The 24,072-nt window shown below is 36.9% G+C and overlaps 1 long non-coding RNA gene across 1 annotated transcript in view; it reads left to right on the plus strand.

Moving 5' to 3' along the window:
• Positions 1-273: 273 nt before the first annotated feature.
• LOC150056377 (uncharacterized) overlaps positions 274-24,072 on the plus strand; it is a 56,969-nt gene continuing 33,170 nt past the window's right edge. Inside the window, exon 1 of the long non-coding RNA XR_016537311.1 lies at positions 274-374. This is a non-coding gene — a long non-coding RNA (uncharacterized LOC150056377). The remainder of the gene's footprint in view (positions 375-24,072) is intronic.

The raw sequence follows: 24,072 nt of genomic DNA on the forward strand, positions 1-24,072 counted from the left end.
CATTCTTTTATCTGAACCTGTAAATGGATAATTTTGTTTCCTTGCCTTTATCCTTATAAAGTCCTTGGTGCTGTGTTAGGATTTCCAGCATTAAATTAGTCATTGAATGGTAGCTCCCTTGCCACAGATTTTGTTTTGGGGCAATAGATAAGAGCCTCGAGGTTGCCAGCCCCAAATATTTAGCTGTGCTCCATAGAAACGAGTAAGAAGGGAATGAAAATCAAGGACTCTGCCCCTAAAGGAGAGGCATTGTTCAGTGAGTTCACTGGTTAAATCAACTTGATGCTCAAATCAGTCAGTTGTTTTTACTTCTATCAGCCTAATGGCTGGCTACACAGAAAATCTGGAATGTTACCTTGACGGAAGATTGTTAGGTAAGTCCTGTTGAATTCATAATATGGAAGTAAACTTTGTGGGCTGATCCCAGGGGTCAGTGAAAGAGTTCACAATACAATCCTGAGAAAATGTCTACAGGGCTCTACCACCCCAAAGTTTTGAACTGGAGGGTTGCCAAGAAGGGAGTGGAGGCCTAATTGCATAGATATAAGAGCAAAATATAGAGACATGGGAAGGACAGATAAATTCCTTCAATGGCTGTCTTCTTAGTTTTTGCTCACAGTTTGGTAGGGGCTTCCTATTGGTAAGGAGACTTTAATCCAAATGATTCTAACAGGAATTTCTACCCTTGGATGTATTCCTTTGGTCAAGGGAGTGCAAAAGGCTCATCTAATGGGACTGCAGGGCAATTTGGCCTCAAAGAAATCAATAGCAGAATGAAAACTGGGAAGGAGAGAGTAAAAAGGGCCTGCCCACAATCTACCCCTGTCACTGATGAAGATTTTTGTGTACCTATTGTTCATAGAGGGATATTACTTATTTCCAAGTAAGTTCAATAGTCACTAGGAATATAAAACAATCAGACAGTTAAAGGTATTTTTTCTTACTGAATAACTATTTTTGTATGTTGGGAGTGACTTAATTTATGTTTGGAAAAAATACAACTCAGATTCCTGAGTAAAATATACCCAAAACATGAAAAAAATCCTTTGGGGAATGAAAGTTTAATTAGACTGGTAAAGCCTTGCATGGGATATGGGGAAGACTCAGGAGGTGGAAACTTTGTATGAATAATGTAATAGCTAGACTTAGCCATCGTATTCCTGCAGATTTACATTTCTGAAAACAACGGGTCAAAGTACATGGGAACAGCATTTGAAATCCCAGAAAGCTCTAAGCTGGCAGAATCAGCCTCTATCATATATCTGCAGCCAGCCTTCCCAGCTTAATTCATCCTATATGTTCTCTGAGCAAGTTATACCACAACACCTAAGCTTTCGTTATCCAACTCTGCTCTGTGAGGGGCATCACTCAGTAGCCTTCCATGCTGAAAGATGGCCCAGACACTGTCTTTTTTTTTTTTTTTAACCAAGCCTCCGTTAGCTCAATGGGCTGTCATTTCCTGTTAATTCCATAGTATTATTGATTTAAAACAAATTTCTCAGGACATTGAAAGATTTTCTATTGTTATAACAGTATATATTGCATTAGTTCTACAAGACTATAAACTGCAGAGGGCAGGGATTGTGTATTAAAAGCACACACAAAAATGTTCGATATAAGTATTTCATGTTAGAAGTCTGAGAAACAGAACAAAATAAAAAAGACAAAGTAAGCACCAGCTTTTGTCTTTTTGAGATCATACCACAATTGTGTCATGTTTTATTAATAGCTCTAGAGAAAATGTTGATGCACATGATGTAAAAAAGTTTAATATTCTTAGGACGGTTTTTGCAAAGAAATGATCTCCTTACCCAAACATCCAGAGGAAATCCCTTTCAACAACGTCTTTGCCTTTATCATGTGTTTGTATATTGTATGTGTGTGTGGGGGTGTATATTGGTATTGGGACTAAAATTCATGTCTTTGCACAAGTATAAGCCACTGGTGCCTGGCTAAACTTATTGGCATATACTCAATTATACATACTGCTGAGGTTAATCATATTTACATACATGGATAGAATGTACCATGATCCTAAGCCACCATTGTATTGCAACCTCTTCCCTGTCCCCTTCCTAGCAGTCCTTCTATTTTTATAACTTTGTTTTGTTGTTTTGTTTTTTTCTATTTCCTCTACATTTCTGAATTGCTTATTTCTCTGGAAAGTATAATTTTTCTTTTGATTCTCTTTTTTATTTCTAAACTTACCTATTGATTTACATGATAAAATATAAGAAGCAAGCCAGGTGCTGGTGGCTCATGCCTATAATCCTAGCTACTCAGGAGGCTGAGATCTATGGATCACGGTTCAAAGCCAGCCCCACACAACATACAAGGCCCTAACTGATCTGAGAATGGGGATTCAAAACTAGGAAAGTCTGTAAGACTCTTATTTCCAATTCACAACCAAACGCCAGAAGGGGAAGTATGGCTTAAGTGGTAAAGCAATAGACTTGAACCAAAAAACTCAGGAATAGCACTCAATCATAAATTTAAATCCCAGAACTGACAGAAAGAAAAATTGTTCTATAATATATGTATACATATATATATATATATGAAAAAGTAAGAAGGGCTGGGATGTGATTTATGATACAACTCTTAGCTAGCAAACAGTCAAATAGTACACTATCATAACTACAAACAGAAAAAATAAAATAAAATAAAAAAACAGTGGATAGGAGACATGAAGTGAACCAGAATGACATAGTATGGGATGTTTGAGAATTTGATGCTTTTCACACGACCTAAAAACTTTACAAGAAGGAATAGGAGATACACTGGGCCTCCGTGGCACAGGTCGAAACTTTCTTAATAAAGACCCAGAAACACAACAAATTAATTGGAGATAAAAGTCTCATGGACTTTCTTGCCCAGGCTGTCTTCAAACTGCCATTATCAGCTATCAGCGTCCTGCATAGCTAAAAGTATAGGCATGAGCCACCAGAACCCAGTGGAAGGGTTTTAGGTTCATCTAATTTTTCTGTTTATATTTCTGCCTTCGTTTCCTTCATGGCTGGCTTGAACTAATTTTCTTGTAGGCAATAATGTTCATTTCAGCTCTCTTAAAGAAAATTTGAACTAGATTTTCCAATTTAAAAAGAGAGTCAGTTGAAGCTGAGATGATGGAAGAAGTGACATATATAGTGATGCCTATGAATGTTTCTTTGAGATTATTTCAGTCCTCTGGTGAAAAAGAAAAACACAGCAGAATTATCCCAAATGATTTCCTCAACCATCTTTGCTTTTCTCTTCTATTCTCAAGCCTGATTATATATATATATATATACATCCATACACATAAATATACATGTATATGTATGTATAACAGAAGATAAGTGAAAGTTAGAGTACTAAGTATGAATTACTAAGTAATACTCACAATGTTCCCTTATATTTTATAAAATTGCATGCCTACAAGATAAAGTAAACTTGGTAATAAAAGTACATCTGATTGATCAAAGATATCACCCTTGGATATTTGCAATAAATTAACTTCTAATAATCTAACATGTGTGTGTGTATGTGTGTGTGTGTGTGTGTGTGTGTATGTGTGTGTGTGTATGACTTGTCAATATTTTTTTTTGCCAGTCGTGGGGCTTGAATTCAGGGCTTGAGCACTGTCCTTGGACTTTTCTATCACTTGAGCCACAGCACCACTCACAGCTTTTATCCATGTATGTGCCACGGAATCGAATCCGGGTTTTTGTGCATGCTAGGCAAGCACTGTACCACTAGACCAAACTCCCGGCTCCTGGCCTGTAAGTATTAACCAGCATTGCAATCAGACTCTTTTTAAATGTCTGAATCCTATTCAATCCAATGTATATTTATATCACTAAATATTGCTTCAGAACATTATCATGACTGAACTAAACAACTTTTCACCATTTAGACATATTTTAAATTCTTTCAGAAATCCTCTGTTTAGATGTTGGTGTGTGTTCAGAACTCTGTTTATAACTTATAGTATTTTGAATCTTTATTACATTAGTCTGTATGTGTTTTCTGTTTATTTCTTTTGGATACATTCCAAGATGTTCAAGTACAGAGGTCAAAGGATTTGATTACTTCTGGCATTCCTGATACATACATTGCCTAACTGTACTCAGAAAGGGTTGTATCAATTTTCCCTCTCGTGAGAGAATATGAAAATTGCTTTTCTTTATGCATTCTTTCTAGCACATTGCCCTTGATTGTTTGGAGAATCATGCCAAAGAAATTTTTCAACTGTTAATTCCCTATTGCAGTTATTATCATGAAGTTATTTGTTGAGCATCAACTAAAAACCAATGATAGATAAACTGGAACATGGAAAGGGACATTTATTTGAAAATGAAAATTAATTCTATAGGAGTAACTTAGAACCATTTAGAGACATGCAATCATCAGATTTAGATCTGAAGACCTTTAGAGTCTCGTTTGACCTTATTTACCTAGATATCTGGTATTTAGATGGCAATTATAGATCTGACTATGAATGTCATTTAGAGAACTTAGAGATCAAGATCAAACTAAGAGGCCTAGGTAAAGAAAGGACAAGTTTCTCAAGGTCAGGATAAGATAGGGAGAGGATAAATATATAAAAGGTGATTTGGTATTTGGATAGAAGGGGAGCAATTTCATTAACATAAAACCTATAAGAGAAGAGCACTATGCTAAAGAAGGCACTTGACATGGCTGTGCAACTGGGAGAACAACCTGTTTATAAAAGCACCCTCCATTCCTGTCACAAAAGTGAACTTTAAAAACTTGTGAGCTGATTATATATCCTCAATACCCAGAAATGTCCACATCAAGGTGAGATGTGTAATTACAGTAACTTTGGAGGCAAACACATTTTATTTTTAACTTAAAGGACAGTCAGGCACTGGTGGCTCATGCCTGTGATCCTAGTTACTCAGGTGGCTGAGAACTGAAGATCATGACTCAAAGCCAGCCTGGGCACTAAAGACTGTGAGACTCTTATCTCCAGTTAATCACCAGAAAATCAGAAGTGGTGCTGTGGATCAGGTGGTAAAGCTCTGGCTTTTAGCTGAAGAGCTCACAGACAGCACCCAGGCCTAGAGTTCAAGCCCCAGGACCAACAACAACAACAACAAAAAGACAGAAAAGATATCAGAAAATGTTATATTTAAATCTTGGCTAATAAACTGATGTCTTCATTTATTTAACTACTTTAATATAAAAATAGCATTTGGAAGAACTTGGTATACTTTTTGTTCTTTTTAAAATATTTCCATGTGATTTAAAATGTTTGCTTATACTTCATTCTTTTTTAAGTTTTCTGTCTTTCTTTGTCAATGATTTAGATGCATAAGTAATGATTTAAATAAATCCAAAGGAAGATCAAATATATGTTAGAAATATTTACTCATTGGAATAATCTCTGGATATTGAGTTTGGTCTTAGAGAAGTACATATAATTTTTACTAAAATTAAGGTTTGTTTTAGATTGGAACTGGCTTTCAAAACCTGAGATTATTACCTTGTTATAGAAATATTTGTTTTAAAAGTACATCCTTGCATTTGTTAAAAAAAAAAGTAAACTTAAATACAACTCTAAATAAATACAAGACTTTGTTACCAGGAGGGACTCACCCAGGAATGGAAGACTAGTTTAATGCCTCAAACTCAGTCATTACAATTTACTATGTCAATAAAATAAAAAGAAAAAATATTCATAGATACTGAAAATCCTATTGATGAAGTTTAACAGCCTTTCATAATAAAAACTTTCAGCACTCTAGGGAAGGAGGAGAACTCAGTCTGAACTTGCTGAGTGACTTTCAATACATTTTTCCTAAACTCAGGAGCAGGATAAGGATGTTTAATCTCCCTGCTTTGACGCTAAGTTGTATAAGTGAAGGTAATAAGCCAAGAAGACATATTGTTACAGTATTTCACCTTGTTATCTGATATATTATATGCATATGTATTTGGTTATTTGAAACCAGATAGAGAAAGGGGAAAACAAAATGAGGGGTGGTGGTGGGGGGAGGGAAATGGGACTAAGACATGAGAAAGGGTATCAATGTTTGTGAAGTAATGCACCTTCTATCTGGTGAATATAATGTAACCCTTTTATTAACTACAATAAAAATATATGAAAAAAATATATGGGGGAAAAAAGGAAAACTTCACACAGAGCATTAACAACAACAGCAACAACAACAACAAAAGCTCTTGTTTCCATATCTTGGAATTCATTTCACTTAGCATCCTCATATCTGGTCATATGTACATATCTTTTGAGCTATTGTGAGACTCTGTTTCCCTTTGTTTAATCTTACATTTTTACTGTATCTGACTTTGTTACTTGATATATTGTATAATTTATTTGTTTATTTGAAATAGGAAAGGGAAGGAGGGAAAAAAAGATGATTGGGAAGGGGTGGGGGGAGAGAAATGGGGACAAAAGCATGAGAAGGGGTATCAATGTATGAGAAGTAATGTATCTTCTATCTGGTGAATATAACTTTAACCCCTCTATGCATTATAATAAAAATTTTTAAAAAAGACATCCAATTTGGAAAGAAAGATATGAAACTGGTTTGATTCACATGTGATATGATTGCCAATGTCCATATCAGATGGAATCTTAAATAATTACAGTAATGAGGGAGTTTATCAAGTATAAAGGATACATTTTATAAACCAATCAATTGTTATTCTACATTCTAGTAACAAAAATTAGAAATTAAAACTGTAACTTACAAGACAACTTAAAAAAGCATAAGCATATAAAACACAATTGGACAAATCTGGAAAAATAGAAGTAAAATCTGTACATTGAAAACTATAATTGTATGAGAGACAAAAGAAGATATAAATATTAAAAGTTCTTAAAATAGAAAATTCAACCACATAAATTGATGAACTGTTTCTGGAATTTATATTGAGATGTAAAATCACTAGAATAGGTAAAGAAGTATTGAACAGGAATGGATGAAGTTGAAAAACTAACAATATCTAACCTGAAGGAATACTGCTACATTTATTACAAAAGTGTGATATTGATGTTTAATAACAGACAAATTAACAGTGAAATAAAATACAAAAAGTAGAATGTTCTCAAACATGTTTGGACAACTAGTTTTTGAGAGAGATGATGTGATAAGGCTATTTGAGTAAGAAATTTTCCAATTAGTGATACTGAAACAAGTACCCCCAAACTTCAATTTATTTAGCATAGAACATGCTACATTTAGCTCAATACAGGTCACATAGCTTAATATCTAAGTAAAAGCTACAAATCTTCAAAAATAAAACATGAGAACTATTATAGACTTCAACTGGGCACAGATTTGTTTTTAGCTATATTGCTAGATCTATTAATGAATCAACTGATAAATAGAACTGCATTGAACCACTCGTGCTTCAAATTCTACCAGAGAATTAAAGGTCAAGCCAGAAATGGAGGGAAAAATGTGTTTAATGCTTTTTCAACACAATTATATAAATGACAGTGACAAATCAGGTGCTGGTGCCTCACTCCTGAAACTACTCAGGAAACTGAGCTCTGAGAATTATGATTCAAACACAGCCCGCGCAGATTAATTGGAGGTAAGAATCTCATGGGCTGGCTTTGAACTGCAACTCTCAGATCTCAGCCTCCTGAATAGCTAGGATTACAGGCGTGAGCCACTACGCCTGGCTTGAAACTCGTATTTTCAATTAATCTGAAAAAATCCAGAAGTAGAGCTTTGTTTGGCTCAGTGGTAAAGCTCGAGCTGTTCATAAAAAAAATGCTAAGGGACAACACCCAGACCTTGAGTGCCCTGGCATACACATACACCACAGACACACAAACACACACACACACACACCCCAAAATAACAAGAAATTAACCTTCACTTTGTGTCAATAAGGCCACCAAGATGACACAAGAAAGGAAGGATGGTCTTCACAACAAATATTGCTAGGAGATTGTATACCCTCATGCAAAAGAATGAAGATGGGAACTTGTCTCACATCATCTGTAAGAGATAACTAAAAATGAATTGAGGACTTAAACTTATGATCTGGAACCACAGAAATTCAGAAAGAAATGGAAACATTCCTCAATTGTGGCTATGGCCATGAATGCTTTTAGACATGACACATTACATGCACATACAATGTACTTTATATCTTGCTTACTAGTGCTCTCAGATGTGGTCCTATATCAGCAATCACAAAACTCAGTTGGGATTCTTAGCCCCCCATCTCCCTCTGAATCAGGAAGTGAGACCTACTCAGTCACACCAGGTAGGAAAACTTCCTAGGAACAAAATAAGCTCTGGATCCCTCAAATAAACAGCTCGCAAAGAAGGAACAATGAATGTAACCTTTTCAAGCATGTCTAGTCTGCTTGCTCATTCAAGCGAGAAGCAAGTCTTTCCTTCTTGTACATGTGCATGTGACCCACATGCCTTGGAGTAAAGGATCATTTGGGATATAGCTGGCAAAAAGACAGAGAATCTAAAGCTAAGTCCCAAAGGTCATTTTGTAATGATGTGTCTACCTTTAGAACAAGGCTATATAAGTCTTCAAAGGCAGGGACAAAGTCTTATTTACACAGCAAGGGCACAAACATGTTTGCTGTACTGAACTCAAATAACACTCTTCAAATGTAAAGGAAGAAGTCATAGGTCTGGCATCTAAAAAAACCTGTGATTTCAAGGCCATAGATCCATTTTTTATATGGAAGTGGACTTGATGTACCTATGACAAAACAATAAAGAAATGGAAAATGAAGCACCACTTTTTATATATTACATATAGTATATAGTACCTATTTACATATAATTATATAATATACAAAATATATAATATGTGTATATATATATATATAGTTTTTAAAGAATTGTCATCAGTGACTTGGGATCACAGAGGCTCTCAGCTTTGGGGAAAATAATTAGCACTTATTTCCACCCCCCTCCCTCTCCCTCCCTTTCTTCTTATTTTTTTGTGCTGGTACTGGAACTTGAATCAGGGTCTGGGCACTGTCTTTAAGCTTTTTTTTTTTTGCTTGAGGCCTATTACTTGAACCACAGCTCCATATCTGACTGTTTTTGGTGCTGAGTTGGAGATTAATTGAAATCATCATACCTTGGCCTCTTGAGTGGTTGGTATTACAGAAGCCCACTGATGCCCAGCCCCTGTGCATTTTGTGTATGTCTCGCTAGCCAATTTGGCTGAATCCTGACTTCTGTAACCTGATCCAGGAAAACAAGGGTTATTTTTATTGCGTTAGATATAACATGATGAATTATCTGGATCTTATGCTTTCCCTGGTGCCATTTGAGGTAGCTTCCTCCAACAACCTCATACCCTTCATGAGGCCTGAAGACTTTCTGCCTTTGCTGTGAGACACAAGACATGGGTTGAGCTGGCTGAGGGCTAGATCTTCTGGCGAGGGATTTCAATGATCCAAAGTTCCGCATTTTCTAGGCATGAACTCTATTTTATATGTGAGAAACTCCACAGATAGCATACTCTGCTTCTCCTGTCAGCATCAACACCGATGCCTTGTCTTTTTTTTTTTGGCCAGTCCTGGGCTTGAGCTCAGGGCCTGAGCACTGACCTTGGTCTTTCTCAAGGCTAGAGCTCTACCACTTGGGCCTTAGCACCACTTCCGGATTTTTTCTATGTATGTGGTACCGAGGAATCGAACCCGGGTCTTCATGCATGCTAGGCAAGCACTTTAACCACTAGGCCAAACTCCCGGCCCGAAGCCTTGTCTTATATATTGGAGAATTCCTTTCATGCTGCTCAATCTCACTGAAAACCTTAGTTGATTATTAATTGTTTGAAGTGTGTCAACTTTCAGGTAATTCTCAGAGTACCTTTAAAGTTCAGAAATTGATAGTATTTAGTGTTTACTATATGACATTTTTTTGGATATATTGTATTTGATACCTTTGCCTACACTATTACACTTAGCAAATATAGGTTTTACTTTTTTTCATATATTTTTTATTGTAATTAATAGATGGGTTACATTATATTCGCCAGATAGAAGTGCATTAATTCACATACATTGATACCCTTTCTTATGTCTTGGTCCCCATTACCCTCCCCCCCACCCCCACCATAGGTTTTACTTTTTTGTCTCAATAGTTCATACAAGTTTTAGAAAAATGCTTGACAGGTTTTGGCTTTGAACCAAAGGGAAATGAATTCTTATGAGATGGATTTTTTGTTGTTTCATTAAGAAACAAAGTAAGTGTTTAAATTTTATTTCTTATTAAGTGAAAAATAATATAGAGGTTGAGACTATCTTTGGATTTTTTTTGTTTTTACCTAAGGAGATAGAGCATGTCTGGCCTTTCTGAGCCTCCCTTCTAGCTAACTACTCTGGGGTGAGAAATGGTGACCTTGAAATATATATATATTTTTTTTCCATGACTTCTGTCTTCTGTGATAAGTTGGAAAAGTGATCATCACAGCAATCCTCTCAGCCAAGTTTTTTTTTGTATATGCATTATTTAACATCTTCCTGAGTTTGAAAGGAGGATATTTGATTACTGAGGAATCCACTGTTCACCCTATCTGGCACATTATTTTTCTTCATGATACACTATGGAACCATGAGGGGGAAGCCATCCTCCCTTTAAGGGTGGAGTGAAGTTCTGCGATCCTTTCGAATTGCTTGTGTCTGAGGTCTAATAACTCCTTTGAAGGACCAAGCCTCTGCATTTTTGTCATTGTATTCCCATCTATGCTATTTTCTTGCAGTAATTTACTTGTCAGAAAGATCACAGGAAACTAGCAATTTACTTTGTGCAACAAAGCATTGTGTGGCTCGCCTGCCTTTTTTCACAGGGCTGTAATCTTTCATTTGTCTAAATGGAATGATGGATGAGCAGGTATCACTTGGCATGCCAAAACTGCCGTGTCCACGCCTCTCCTGACTGCATGAGCTTCTCTGGTAGAGCTACTCACACAAAAAAGAGGCTCTTAGATGAGGGTCCTGAAGACAAGTTGATCCTCACTGGAGACCAATCCCTAAGCTGCAACGTTTCCCATGGCATAGTCTCATTGTATACAAGAGGACCAGATAAAAATCCTTGCTTTGCTTATCTGAAAGCAACTACAACAGAACCACTAAAAAGAATGACCTACTAAATATTTTAAGATTGTCTACCCTGAGATAAGACAGGAAAAAGACTGGTCATTGTTAATCCTTTCTTCCTTCTAGTTCAAGGACAATAAACCTGTTAATTTCATATCTCTTAATTATTGTTGGATCTACTCTGAAAAGAAGCTTCTTCTATACACATTACACCTTTTCAGGTCACACTCTGCTGATGAGCAAAACCAGGATTCACAATTTAAACGTTTTTGTTTCTCCCCCACACCCCAGGCTCCACTTTCATCAACTCATTTCATGCAAAGGACAATATCCCAATTGAAAAGAATTCAAAGTTTCATAGACAAGTTTCATTTGAGGCAATTATTGAAGTTTCCCCGGGCTTTCAGAGCCATCATTATTATCAGAAATAATGTGGAGATTTTTATCTCTATTTTGCCAGTGCAACTGACAGTGTGAACCCCAGCTTCAGGAGCTATGCTGTCAGGAATATGAGAGAATTTGGAAGCTGAGGTGGCTTCTGGAATGCAAATGTCAAGCCCTCAGGGTCACTACTGTCAGCAAACAAGGAGCAAAAGGCATATGTACTTAATCTGGCAAAGAATGTCTACAGAAACTATGGTAAAGATCATGAGTAAAGTTGAAATATTGAAACCTTTCCTATATGAGTTGTTGGAAGCCAAAGTTTTGCTAGGCAGAACTCATTCCTTTTGTATATTATATATTATACCCTTTCTTTTGAGAAGGTAAGATCGCCAAAGATCTATCAGGCATCTACTTCACTATGGATTTAACCATTAAAGGAACAAAGATGAATAAGACGTGGCTCTTGCCCTGGGAACGTTCATACATTATTGGACAAGGCAGGCACAACCCAACTGGATTTAATACATCAAGATAAATGTGTATCAGCAAGAGAAACAAAGTCCTGTGGGGCAGGATGCATGATACACATCACATACAATTTTTCATATGTGTAGAACAACATGATTGTTTTGATAGGGAGTTTGAGTAATCCTTGACAGTGTCTGGTGCACTGAGTTTCTAATACAAAAGTCATTTATCCATTGGTTGAAAACACTTACTGAATTTTACTCTAGCGTTTTCCTGTCTTACCCTTACTCCTGTCTCCTACTCTTGCTTGCTTGTGTATTCTATCCTTTTGTAAGTTAAAACAATATTTAGTTCTACAGTGAAGTGGCAAACAATCTTTCTTTTTCCAATCCCAACAGGATAGGTACACTCTGTACCATTTAGTTTGTGTATGCTTGCAGGTGATTCTACACCCAATTAAGATATCAGTGGTCCTAAGTGTTTGTCAAGAAGAGATTTTCTGACACCTGTGTGTGTGTGTGTACTAGTTGATGAACAGAGCAGGTATGTTACCCATGGTGTTGATCAGAACTTTTTAGAATTTGAATTGCTGCTTAAAAGTTTTCGTTTTATCAACAACAAATACTGTTAGTCTTCCACCTCTGTTCCTTAAAGGGAAGAGCTCATTTCACTTTCAAAAACAATAATATGTAAAAGTCTGAACAACAATAGTATACTAGTTACCCTTTCTAATAAAGGGATATTTCAGGGGACAAACCCATCCTACTTCAGTTTGTGACTAAACCAATTACGTGATTGATTTTCCTCGGGAAACTATTAACTTTACCATGTGCAATGTGGAAGTGCCTGTGTACGTCACATTTCATCCTGGACAGTCCTAAGCAGTGTGCTGAAAGGTGGAGACTTACTAGATACATATCTGTTTACCATCTCTACTTACATGCTAAAATTAAATTCTATTTTTTATTTGTGTAGAAATGAACCCTTTTTCTTTCCTTTGTAATTACCTGGCATTTCAATGAAATGAGAATCGAATGGTTTGGTTTCGTTACCTTGATTTGTTAAGGTATTAGCAACTTCATTTACTTTTGCATTTTTAACTATCCGTGTCACTGTCACTGTATATGTATATAGAGAGACAGAGACATAGACACAGACATATATTTGCTTTGTGATATTTGTTATCCCTATTTTTTTGTATATTGGTGAAAGTCTTCTTTGGATACTCATGGAAATTAAAGAACTGAAGGCTTTATTTATACCGGGGGTGGGAATAGTTGGAATGGTGAGCAAATATAGTCATGATACTCAATGTACATATGTGAACATGGAACCACGTAACTTGAAGGAATGGAGGGGGTTGGGAGAGGTGAGCAAGAATGATGAGAAGGACATTGATCATAATCTTTGCACTCATAAATTGACCAATTGAATTAAAGCCAGTTTTAAACAACTACATAAACTACTGCTACTGCTGCTGCTACTTCTACTATTACTAGTGCTAGTACTACTAGTAAAAATTAATTTCTTTAGCTTCTAATACTATGCTACTCAATTTCCCCCCTAAATATATTTATGGCCAGATGTTCCATATGACACTTGCAAATGCTAGAAATATCCTTGATTAACTTCTAATGCACCTGCACAGAGATCATGATGAAGTGTTACACAAGAGGTTAGATCTTCATGGTGTGGCTTTTGCTTTGAATAACTGTAGCTCATGTTTCTATATGTTTGCATGATTTCACAGACTGCATATTATTGTCTCCATCTGTAGATCCTGGGTATTTCCATTCACTTCTGGCATCTAGTAAGAATATTCTGAAATATCTTCTTGACAGGTTGCAAAATAAAAAAAAATTATTCCACTTAACTAGGATATTGATTGAATTTAGTAATTGATTTTATGGTCTGCAGTAATGGCCTTGCTTTGTAAAGTAAGAGGTTTGAAGCAGTTGCTACAAAACTGAACATGGGAAAAATAGAATATCCTAGAAATGAAATACCTCTTGAAATATATGAGAATTTTAGCAATCAGTATTCTTTAGCTCTCTCAAACTCTGCTTATCTCTGACTCCTGGTGGGCTAGTCTAGGCATTGCCACTAATCTTTTGTCAGAAAAGCCCCCCTGGATATGTGAAATCATTTCTCATTGATGTACTTCACTGACAACACCATCCATCACTGTTATGTGGGAGGTAGAGAACTGAGATCTCGAAATGTGAAGAAATGGAGAATTAAAAGCAATGGGTGTTTGGCTTTACCCCATGAAGATAGACTAAAAACTGCTACCTAAGGGCGAACAAACCCTACCTTCATTTTCAGCACCACAGATGTGAGAAAGCATGTTCCAAAGTTGCATCCATTGTGATATGTTGTTTTATCTTGAATTGAATTCTCTACACCTTTGTTTTTTTTTTTTCTTTTTAGCTTAGTGGAGTGAACCTGTAAAATGGTAAAGTAAAATTTCCAAAGATCATTTCTTCCTACTGAAAATAGGAAAACTTCTTAGTTTCAGTTTATATCTTGTATATAAATGGCAGAAATCAAATCCCATTCCCATGGTTCTTCTAGTAGATGACCTTATCAGAATTCTGGTCATTACCATGGTAGCTGAGGTCAAAGTGTAAATTCCACTTGTGCAACTTGAGATCCTGGTTTGCTCTGGGATATAGCAACTGTGAGGCCCAGGGTCCAGGTTTTCCCAGGCTTGGAGTCTGGATGGTGTTCAGGTGTCCCTGCCTTTTGAATATGCACAACTTCCATTTGTTCATGCAGATTTGGTAATTGTCTATTTAATCACCTATTTGCATGCACAATTACTCAGTTTGGGCACATCCATCCACATTTGCATATGTAAATCTTGACTTGGGCTACTACAAAATGATTGCACCTGCAGACTACAGCCGGTCTCATTTATAAACCCAGAGGGGGTATGCCTTTTCCAGACAGGCAAACTGGAACTCAATGGGTTGAAGTCCACATATTGAGTACACATATTGTGTAGTAAAATTGACTTATTTCAGTTTAAACCTAAAAAGCAGTTAGAAAGTAGATTGAACATTATCTAGTGGGAGGCAAAGTAATATAATCTTTTAATAAGAAGAAAAAGGCTGAATGCAAGAATAATGACTATAGTTGTAAAAAAAAAAAAGGCAAGTCCATTGTAAATATAGCCTTGGTTGCCTTTGGTATTTAAGAGTAATTTTTAACTGGAGGCTCCAGTGTGACTTGAGATTGTATCCATCTTCAATGAAAAATGGAGTCAGAAATGCAAATACATGACATTATCTTCATCAAAAACCAATCAACTTGAGGCCCTGTGTATGAATTATACTTAATCCTCTGGTTCTTCTTTAATGACTCAGAAATCTCAAAGTAGAACATTTTCAAAAAATGAAGGGGAAACCTGCTATGTGTATAGAAAATGAAGAGAAATACCGTGAAACTCCTTCTAGTTCCTATGCAGACGCTTCTTCCTGGGCATTGTCCCTGGGCTCTTCAGCTCAAGACTAGTGCTCTACCACTCGAGCCACAGCACCACTTCTGGTTTTCTAGTGGTTAATTTGAGATGACTCTCACAGACTTTCATGCCAGGGCTGGCTTTGAACCATGATCCTCAGATCTCAGCCTCCTGAGAAGCTAGGATTATAGGTGTGAGCCACTGGTACCCAGCCAGAGTATCTTTTTTATTATGCAGCCAAAGTAAGATTTGTCCCATGTGGAAGGTTGTATAAAATACATTTTGCTAAGCAGTTTCACAGTCTATTTTTAGTAGATCAAGTCCAAGAATCTTCATTTTATCCATGTTCTCGGGGATTCTGATCTATGTGAGCTTGGAACACAGTGTAAAATTCTGACTATATCCATTGGAGTCAATAGGTGAGTATGTCAGGCCATGCATCCAAAGAAACAAATGAGCAACAACAGCAACTAAACCAGTTCCTTGACTGTTAACAAATCATGCAATAATTTGGTTTTTGTAGGGATTAAAACCATCTTCTTTAGGTCTGTATTGCTATTCATAGCAATTGAGGGCTTGATTGTAAAAGTATCTTAACAAAACCCACTTTTACATACCATTACATCCAAGCCCCTAAAACCAATGGGCCCTACCAAAGACTAGCTCTCTGATGAAAAAGCTTGAATGGGTTAAAAACCAAATATAGAAATTGCATATTATCATAGTTAATTGGCTTTGATCAAAGAGAAAATTTGCATAGAAAGAAGACTTCACTGAATTTTGTTTACAAAAATAAATATGCTTTGATTCCAGTTGTTAGGATAATATATTTAAAAGATGATATGGCTTATATGTGATAATAGCTTTGATAATAATGAGAAAAATTATTGGCAAAAATTTTGCCAATATACTTTTTTTGTTAAATGACAACTCCCTTGTGTAACTACTTAAACAGAATAATAAAAATTTGCTAAAACAATTTAAAAAGGAATGGACAGAATCTATATTCCTAGTCATAAAGGAAACATAAGTAGAATAACAGCTCAGGTAGGTCCAGGCAAAAAGCACAAGACCCTTCTTGAAAATAGCTAGAAACAAAAAGGATTGGGGGACTGGTTCAAGTCGTGGAGCATCAACCCTAGAAAACACTATACAACCTGAATGCTAATACTAGTAACACCAGAGAGAAAGACAAAGGTACAGAGACAGAGAGATAGAGAGAAACAAAGACACAGAGACAAGAGGACAAGGGGAGAGGAGGAAGGAGGAGAAGAGAGGATAGGAAGCAAGGACAGGTAATACTAGATTTATTTGATGAAGACTTGTAGATAAATTAGTTTGTTTAGCTACTAAGATGGGATGGAAGTTAGTCCTACTTCATTATCTCATTTAATGCTTAAAATTATTTTCAAAATGGATATTATTGGTACATGTGGCCAATAAGGAAACCAAAGCTTAGAGTTAAGATATATGCTCAGAGTCTAACAGTGAAGAGCTGTATAATGGACTTGAGATTCAAACTCTGGTCCTCTTTGTCTAATGAGAGAAGCCTTCCATCTAGAAGACTATCTGGCCCTAGTTTCTTTCAGGCAGGCAGGAAATTGACATCTTCATCCATTTTGCTTCTGTGAATGTTCTCCCAGAGGAAGGGCTGGCCATTAGTTCCCCTCTCTATCACTGACCTTGAAAACCATCTATCTCTTTCAATAATTGCTTGGATGAAAATGGTGAACCCAGCTGCTTCCCTGGTGATGCTTTTGCTCAGCCTCATAAAAGCTGCCTTTGTAGAAGCTACTGCTTGTCTCTTTCTTTTAGTTGATAATTCCCAAGAGCAAGATTACCTATAGCCAGCTGCTCCTCTCTACATGCAAAGGGATGAGGAAAATCAAATGCTGATTAAATCTACACATTGTCTTTTCCATTCCTCTCCACTGAACACCAAGGAAAATCACTGGAGTCCTGACTTTGCCTTTAAGCTTTCTTGAAAACCCCAACAGGATTATTAAGCTGCTACAAATAAGAAACAACAGAATAGTTCCTTCGAATCCATGGAGAGTCTTCCCAGTATGTCTTTCCTTTCCTTCCTCCCCCCCTTAATTGGGACACTGTTATTTAAAAGCTAGCAGTTGAGAGAGACATGGTCTCTTTCCAAGTCATATTGACCACTACTGACCTTTATCCAGAAATCTTGCCTTTCCCAGGACACCAGAGGACCTTTTAGCATGTTGTGCTTTAATACACATAAATTGAAAATTTCTTGTCCATGAACTCCTTAAACTGTTGTATACACTAGTTACATTAGAAACTCTATGCAAGAAGATTTTGTCTTGATGTACTTTTGATTCCTATGTCATCTTGCCTATTTTTGAGAAGTTATTGGAAACAGATTTCAGGGATTGCTTACCATTTCCTCGCTTTGATATGCACTCCACTCTCAATACTTAGAAGACAATGTTAAATTGTTCTGTTCTAGGTCTCATATCTACATATATGGACATTTAATCACCATTAGATATCAAAGCATAGCCCTATATGCAGAGGTTTTAGTGAAAATTATATATATCTAGAGCTCTGTCTCTTATGTTCTTTTAAGAACAAGGGCATCTTAAAAGACTCAGTGGACAGAAAATAAATTTTCAATTTTTTGCAAGTTAAACACAAATTTTCCAGATGTTTCAGAGATCTCAATCTTTGGAATCAACCAGGATAAAGTAAAGTGAAATATATATATATATATATTATATATATATAGAGAGAGAGAGAGAGAAAGAGAGAGATATTTATACATATGATGTTAGCATAAATGTTCATAATAGGATTGTTTATAATCACTCATAATTAATTAAGTAAATATTCTATCAATCAAAGAATGGACAGACAAATTCTGGTATAACCATATAATGGAATACTTTTTGGCAAGGAAGAGAAATGAAATAATGAAATATACTACATTCAGGTTAACCTCAAACAATTAAGATGAATGGAAGATGAAAAGGATCATCATATACCAAATGATTTGATTGATAAGAAGCATTATAAAAGGCAGACCTATAAAGGCAGAATGTAGATTAAATACGGAGCATGATTACAAAGGATCTTTTGGGGGTGATGATAATGTCTTATTGTTGGATTGAGGACATATAGGCACAGCTCTGTAAATTTACTAAGAAACAAAATAACAAGAAAACACCATTGGATTGTAGGCCTAAAATGGGGAAACTTTGACTATGAACAATTATTCCTTAATAACACACTTCACAAGCTGAAGCCTATAAAAGGATTTTCAGTAGATCTTCTCTGTCTGGCATAACAGTCACCAGTCACATTTGCCTCATCTAAACTTAAATATGCCCTGGTTATAAATTACCTATGAGATTTATGATATTTATGTTGGGGAAGGAATGATAAAGGATCTCATTAATAATTGATACACCATTTGTATACTGAAGTGTTTGTAAATATGAGTATGTTAGACAAAAGTTATTATCAACAGTATACTTGCTTGCTCATTTTTAATGTAGCTACTGGGAAAGTAAAATGACCTATGTGGTTCTCCATCACTGGGGAGCCTGACACCATCTTGCAAACCAGAGGCCAGATCAACCATTTCCATCTCCCTCCTGGAAGTATCAGAAACTGGCTACCAAGAAATAGTGTGCTTTGGGGGGAAAGTGGTGAAAAGACAAATGAGCGAAGACAGAGACATTAGTTATGGCTAATGCTATCTCAACTGGAGATGAAAAAAGATTTAAAGTTGTTAAATTAGCTATTTATTAACATATTGGACTGTATTCTGAGTTCTTAATTGAGAACTAATTTTTTCTTACATGAAAGGATTATAGCTAGAACTCACAGGCTTGTCGGAGTTTTCCTCTAAGAGCAATATCATTTAAATACATTTTCAGTAAAGGTGAAAAATAAACATGACTCAAGTTGTGTTTGTTCATGCAATAGTTATGCCATCATAACCGGTTTACTCTGAAAGTAAGGCTATTGCAAGGCAGAACTTCCAGGACGGAGGAATGACATTTGAGGTTCACAAGGCTGAACTTGTGCATTGTGTTTAGCAGCAGAAACTGAAATGGAGTCCCACAAGGGCAGACATCCTTGGCAGTGAGGCCAACCCAGGCCTAACATTTCTGTGAATGATAAGAGAATTTGAAAAGGTACTAAATCTAAAGTTCAGTCACAGGCTAATCCCAACTCCCAACTACATGCTCCTTATTCTCCCGGAGGGTAAAGGGTCAAACTCACCACATCTTGGAAAGCACTCTCTTTTTTGAAACAAGATCCTTTGAGCAGAGGCCTGCAGGGCTTAGAATGACTCCTAAGATCAACAGCATCATCATTATGATCAATAATGCTATCAGTGCCTCATTGATTGTTGCTGAGTGTCAGAGACCAGGAAAATGAAATGTACCCTGCACACATCTAAATCCTATTCCCTCTGGTGCTACAACTCTACACTCCCAGTGGACATCACTTAAGTGAAATTGTATGCAGAATGTTGGGTCTACAAAACCAAACATATTAGCTATGAGCATGACCTAATATTTCATCATTAGTTCAGCAACCATGGAAATACATTACTTATGCACCTTTCATATTTATGTTTTAAATTATTAGAGCAATGGTATACTAGATATTTCTGAAGATTCTTTAAAGGATAGCATAACATGAAATAAGATCATTAAATAGTGTAATGTATTACTAAATGTAAATTAGAAATAAACACATTTCTACTTCCTTTCATGACTTTGGATTTTCCTGTCTATATTCTTGTAATTGCTTGTTCAAACCTGTATTTTATCTTAAAAATGCTTCACCTAGGGCCGGAAGTTTGGCTTAGTGGTAGCATGTTTGCTCAGCATGCATGAAGGCCTGTGTTTAATTCCTCCACACCACGTACATAGAAAAAAAGGCAGAAGTGGTCCTGAGGCTCAAGTGGTAGAGCTCTAGCCTTGAGAAAGTCCAAGGACAGTGTTCAGGCCTTGAACTCCAGCCCAGTACTGGCAAAAATATTGCTTCACCTTAAAAATTCCTCCCCATGGGCTGGGAGTTTGGCCTAGTGGTAGAGGGCTTGCCCAGCATGCATGAAGACCTGGGTTTGATTCCTTGGTACCACATACATAGACAAAAAAGCTGGAAGTGGTGCTGTGGCTTCAAGTGGTAGAGCTCTAGCCTTGAGAAAGTCCAAGAACATTAGGCCCTGGCCCCCCAAAAAAGTCCCCCCCCTTTTTTTGAGCATTGACCATGATGAACCTTGTCCTCACTTCACGCCTGAGTGATCTTATCAGTGCAAAATTCTCTAGATGACAAACATAGTGGGCATGGCTCAGATGGCAAGTTTTTGTTTCACTATTTTAGTCACTTGAAGAAGAATGAAGAGGGACATAACACACCATACACACCAGAAAAATGCAGCTGTTACGCCAAAGTGCCATGCACAGACCCATTATTTATTCTTCAAGTTCCCTGTGTGGCTAGCTAAAGACAGAAGTTGATTTAAGTTGATTTATGTCTACATCCCACATCAGGACCTTCCCATGTGCCACTGTTAATGGAAAGGTTTTCCTTTATGTTCTCTCTCTCTCTCTCTCTCTCTCTCTCTCTCTCTCTCTCTCTCTCTCTCTCTCTCTCTCTCTGTGTGTGTGTGTGTGTGTGTTTGTGCCAATACTTGGGGGCTTGCTCAGGGCCTCAAACTCTCACTCAACTTTTTTTTTTCTCATGACTGACATTGTACCACATGTACCATGGCTCCATCTCTAACTTTTTTTGTGGCAGTTTTAGGGCTTGCACTCAGGGCCTGGGCATGGCCCTTGGGCATTTTCAAGGTTAGTGCTCTTCCACTTGAGACCCAGAGCCACTTCTGGCCTTTTCTGTTTTTTTTTTTTAATTTTTTATTGTAATTAATAAAAGGGTTACATGATATTTGCCATATAGAAGGTGCATTAATTCGCATACATTGATACCCTTTCACATGTCTTGGTACCCTTTACCCTCTCCCCCACCGGCCTTTTCTGTTTCATGTGTTACAAAATACAAGGGTTTCGTGCATGCTAGGTAAGCATTCTACCACTAGGCCACAATCTGGGCCCCCAATTGTAGCTTTTTACTTATTTGTTTTTTTGTTTTTTGTGTTTTTTTTTGCCAGTCCTGGACTTGGGCTCAGAGCTTGAGCACTGTCCTTGGACTTTCTCAAGGCTAGCACTCTACCACTTGAGCCTCAGTGCCACTTCTGGCTTTTTTGCTATGTATGTGGGGTACCGAGGAATCAAACCCGGGTCTTCATGCATGCTAGGCAAGCACTCTACCACTAGGCCTAATTCCCAGCCCCAGCTTTTTACTTATTAATTGAAGAAGAGTTGTATGAATTTCTCTGCCAGTGTTGGCTTCGAACTGGGATCCTCAGATTGAGATCTGTAATCCTCCTCAATAGTTAGGATTACAGGCATGAGCCATCAGCCTGTAATCCTTCATGCATGGTAAAGAGGGTTTTCAGACATGTGTGTGTGTGTGTGTGTGTGTGTGAGAGAGAGAGAGAGAGAGAGAGAGAGAGAGAGAGAGAGAGAGAGAGAGAGAGAGAGAGAGAGAGAGAGAGAGAGAGAGAGAGAGAGAGAGAGAGAGAGAGAGAGAGAGAGAGAGAGAGAGAGAGAGAGAGAGAGAGAGAGAGAGAGAGAGAGAGAGAGAGGTGGATTTGCAGCTTAAACAGGTTGGACAGAAGGTCTCACACATGTGATACAAGCATTCTACCACTTAAGCCATGTGCCCAGACCTTTTATTTTCTATTTTGTGTTATGACAAGGTCTCTCGATCTTCCTATCTTCTGAGTAGTCAGGATAACAAATTTGTACTGTCACACTAGGGATTTTTTTATCGTTCATATGTCAGTTTAAGTACCATTTTAAAGATGTCATCTTTAACTAGTCTAATAGATTTTTCTATCTCAGCCCATTTGTTTTTTCTTAATAGCATTCATCACATTTTAAAATCATTATAATCAGTTTTTTCTTCTCTAACATACATGCTTCATGAAGTATTCATCTCTTATGTTGACAATTTTATCAGTAGAGCTCAATAAACATGTTGAATAAATGTATGAATAGATGGTAAACATCTCTAGTCATCCACATAAGAGCTTAAGGTTATTTGGCCAAATAGATGCAGTATCAAATAGAAATTAATGAGTCTTGTATCTGTGATTTTGCTGGTCACTTGCTCATCAATCAATCAAAACTTCCTATTTTCCCCCCACAATTTTCAAAGAAGAAGATTTCAAAAGCTTTCCCATCAAAGTAACATAAGTTCTCCTTGTTTGGGAGGTTCTGCTCCTATCACCAGAATAATCCTTTGTTTTCTTTTTTTCTGTTCTTCAAACAGTTGAAGAACTCTTTCCTCTAGTAAGGTTTTCCTGCACTCTGACATTGCCAAGTGGCCCTTGTAAGTGCTTCCCTGCCCTGTAATAGGGCTGTAATCACACCAGGTTCACTGCAGTGATCAGCTCTGGCGGGACTACCCCAGGCCACACATGTGGGGCAGAAAGCAAATATCAGAAGTTTTAACTTAGAGTGATGGAAATGCAAAATTTAAGTATGAATCATATAATTAACTCATTGCTTAATTCTGGCTCCCATCCTCAGTATCCCTACCACTGGTAATTTGTCACTGATGCTGTCCAAAATGGGAGGAAAACGGGATTCCACAAAGCTGCAGCAATCAGTCTGATAGTCTTGATGGCTGAGTCTTCTTGTCGCTCAGGTAGGTTGGGTGAATTATATTTTCTGGGTTCACATAAGTACTTTTCCTGAAATGGCTTGAAATAATTCTTAAAGAGAGATAGCAGACTAACAAAAATACTAATAGTGGAAACATACATTAAAGAAAGGAAGTGACCGAACAGGCATTTTTACTCCTCTCAATTATAGGATGAAAGCAAATCTGTAAAGATTTGAAAGGAAACAGAAAATACAGTTTTCAGCACTTTTAAAAATGTAGAATTTATGTTTCTTATTGTTAACAAGGAACATCACTGTAAGCAAATTTTGTGCTTTGCTTGATAATAATGTGTATGTATGCACATTTCAGACAAAAATGTTAGCTAACCAGGATCAATGTAATCAAATATGTGCTGAAACTACTGCTCTAATCACTGTTACTTCTTGGGTCTAACCTACCACAGGGTCACCATGTGTGCTCCTCCAGTAAAGCTTGTGTCCTGATGACCCTACATGTCTGTATGAGGTCAGATTTTCCTTCTGTCCTTCAACCAAAACATCACTCAACAAATTGAACACAGGAGCAGCTATGAGAGTCCAGCTGTCTTCTATTAAGTCAGATATTTAAAAAATTTTCCCCAAACATGCCACTCCTCACTATTCTTTACAAAATAGTTATTTCCTGTTCAAATATTAATAAGCATTTATAGCCTAGATTATGATTGTGAATTTTAAAAAGTATTAATGGATAAGTAAAGCCTCTTTGATTTTCCCAATAACTTCCTTTAGGTGTGACATCAATCTAGGATCAAAAGTTTGAGAATTCCTGCTGTCGTGCAGGGTCAGATTGTATTTCTCAGTTTGACTCTAGCACTTACCACAGAGTTCTGCATATCATAAGCTTCTGTTAATAGTTCTGAGTAACAGAGTGACCATATTTTGTTCCTGTTGTTTTCATTTTATTCTTTGCTTTTGTGGATAGA

Source organism: Megascapheus bottae, chromosome 12 (genome assembly GCF_031878675.1).
Source record: "Megascapheus bottae isolate mThoBot1 chromosome 12, mThoBot2.hap1, whole genome shotgun sequence".
Classification (NCBI taxonomy): Eukaryota; Metazoa; Chordata; class Mammalia; order Rodentia; family Geomyidae; genus Megascapheus; species Megascapheus bottae.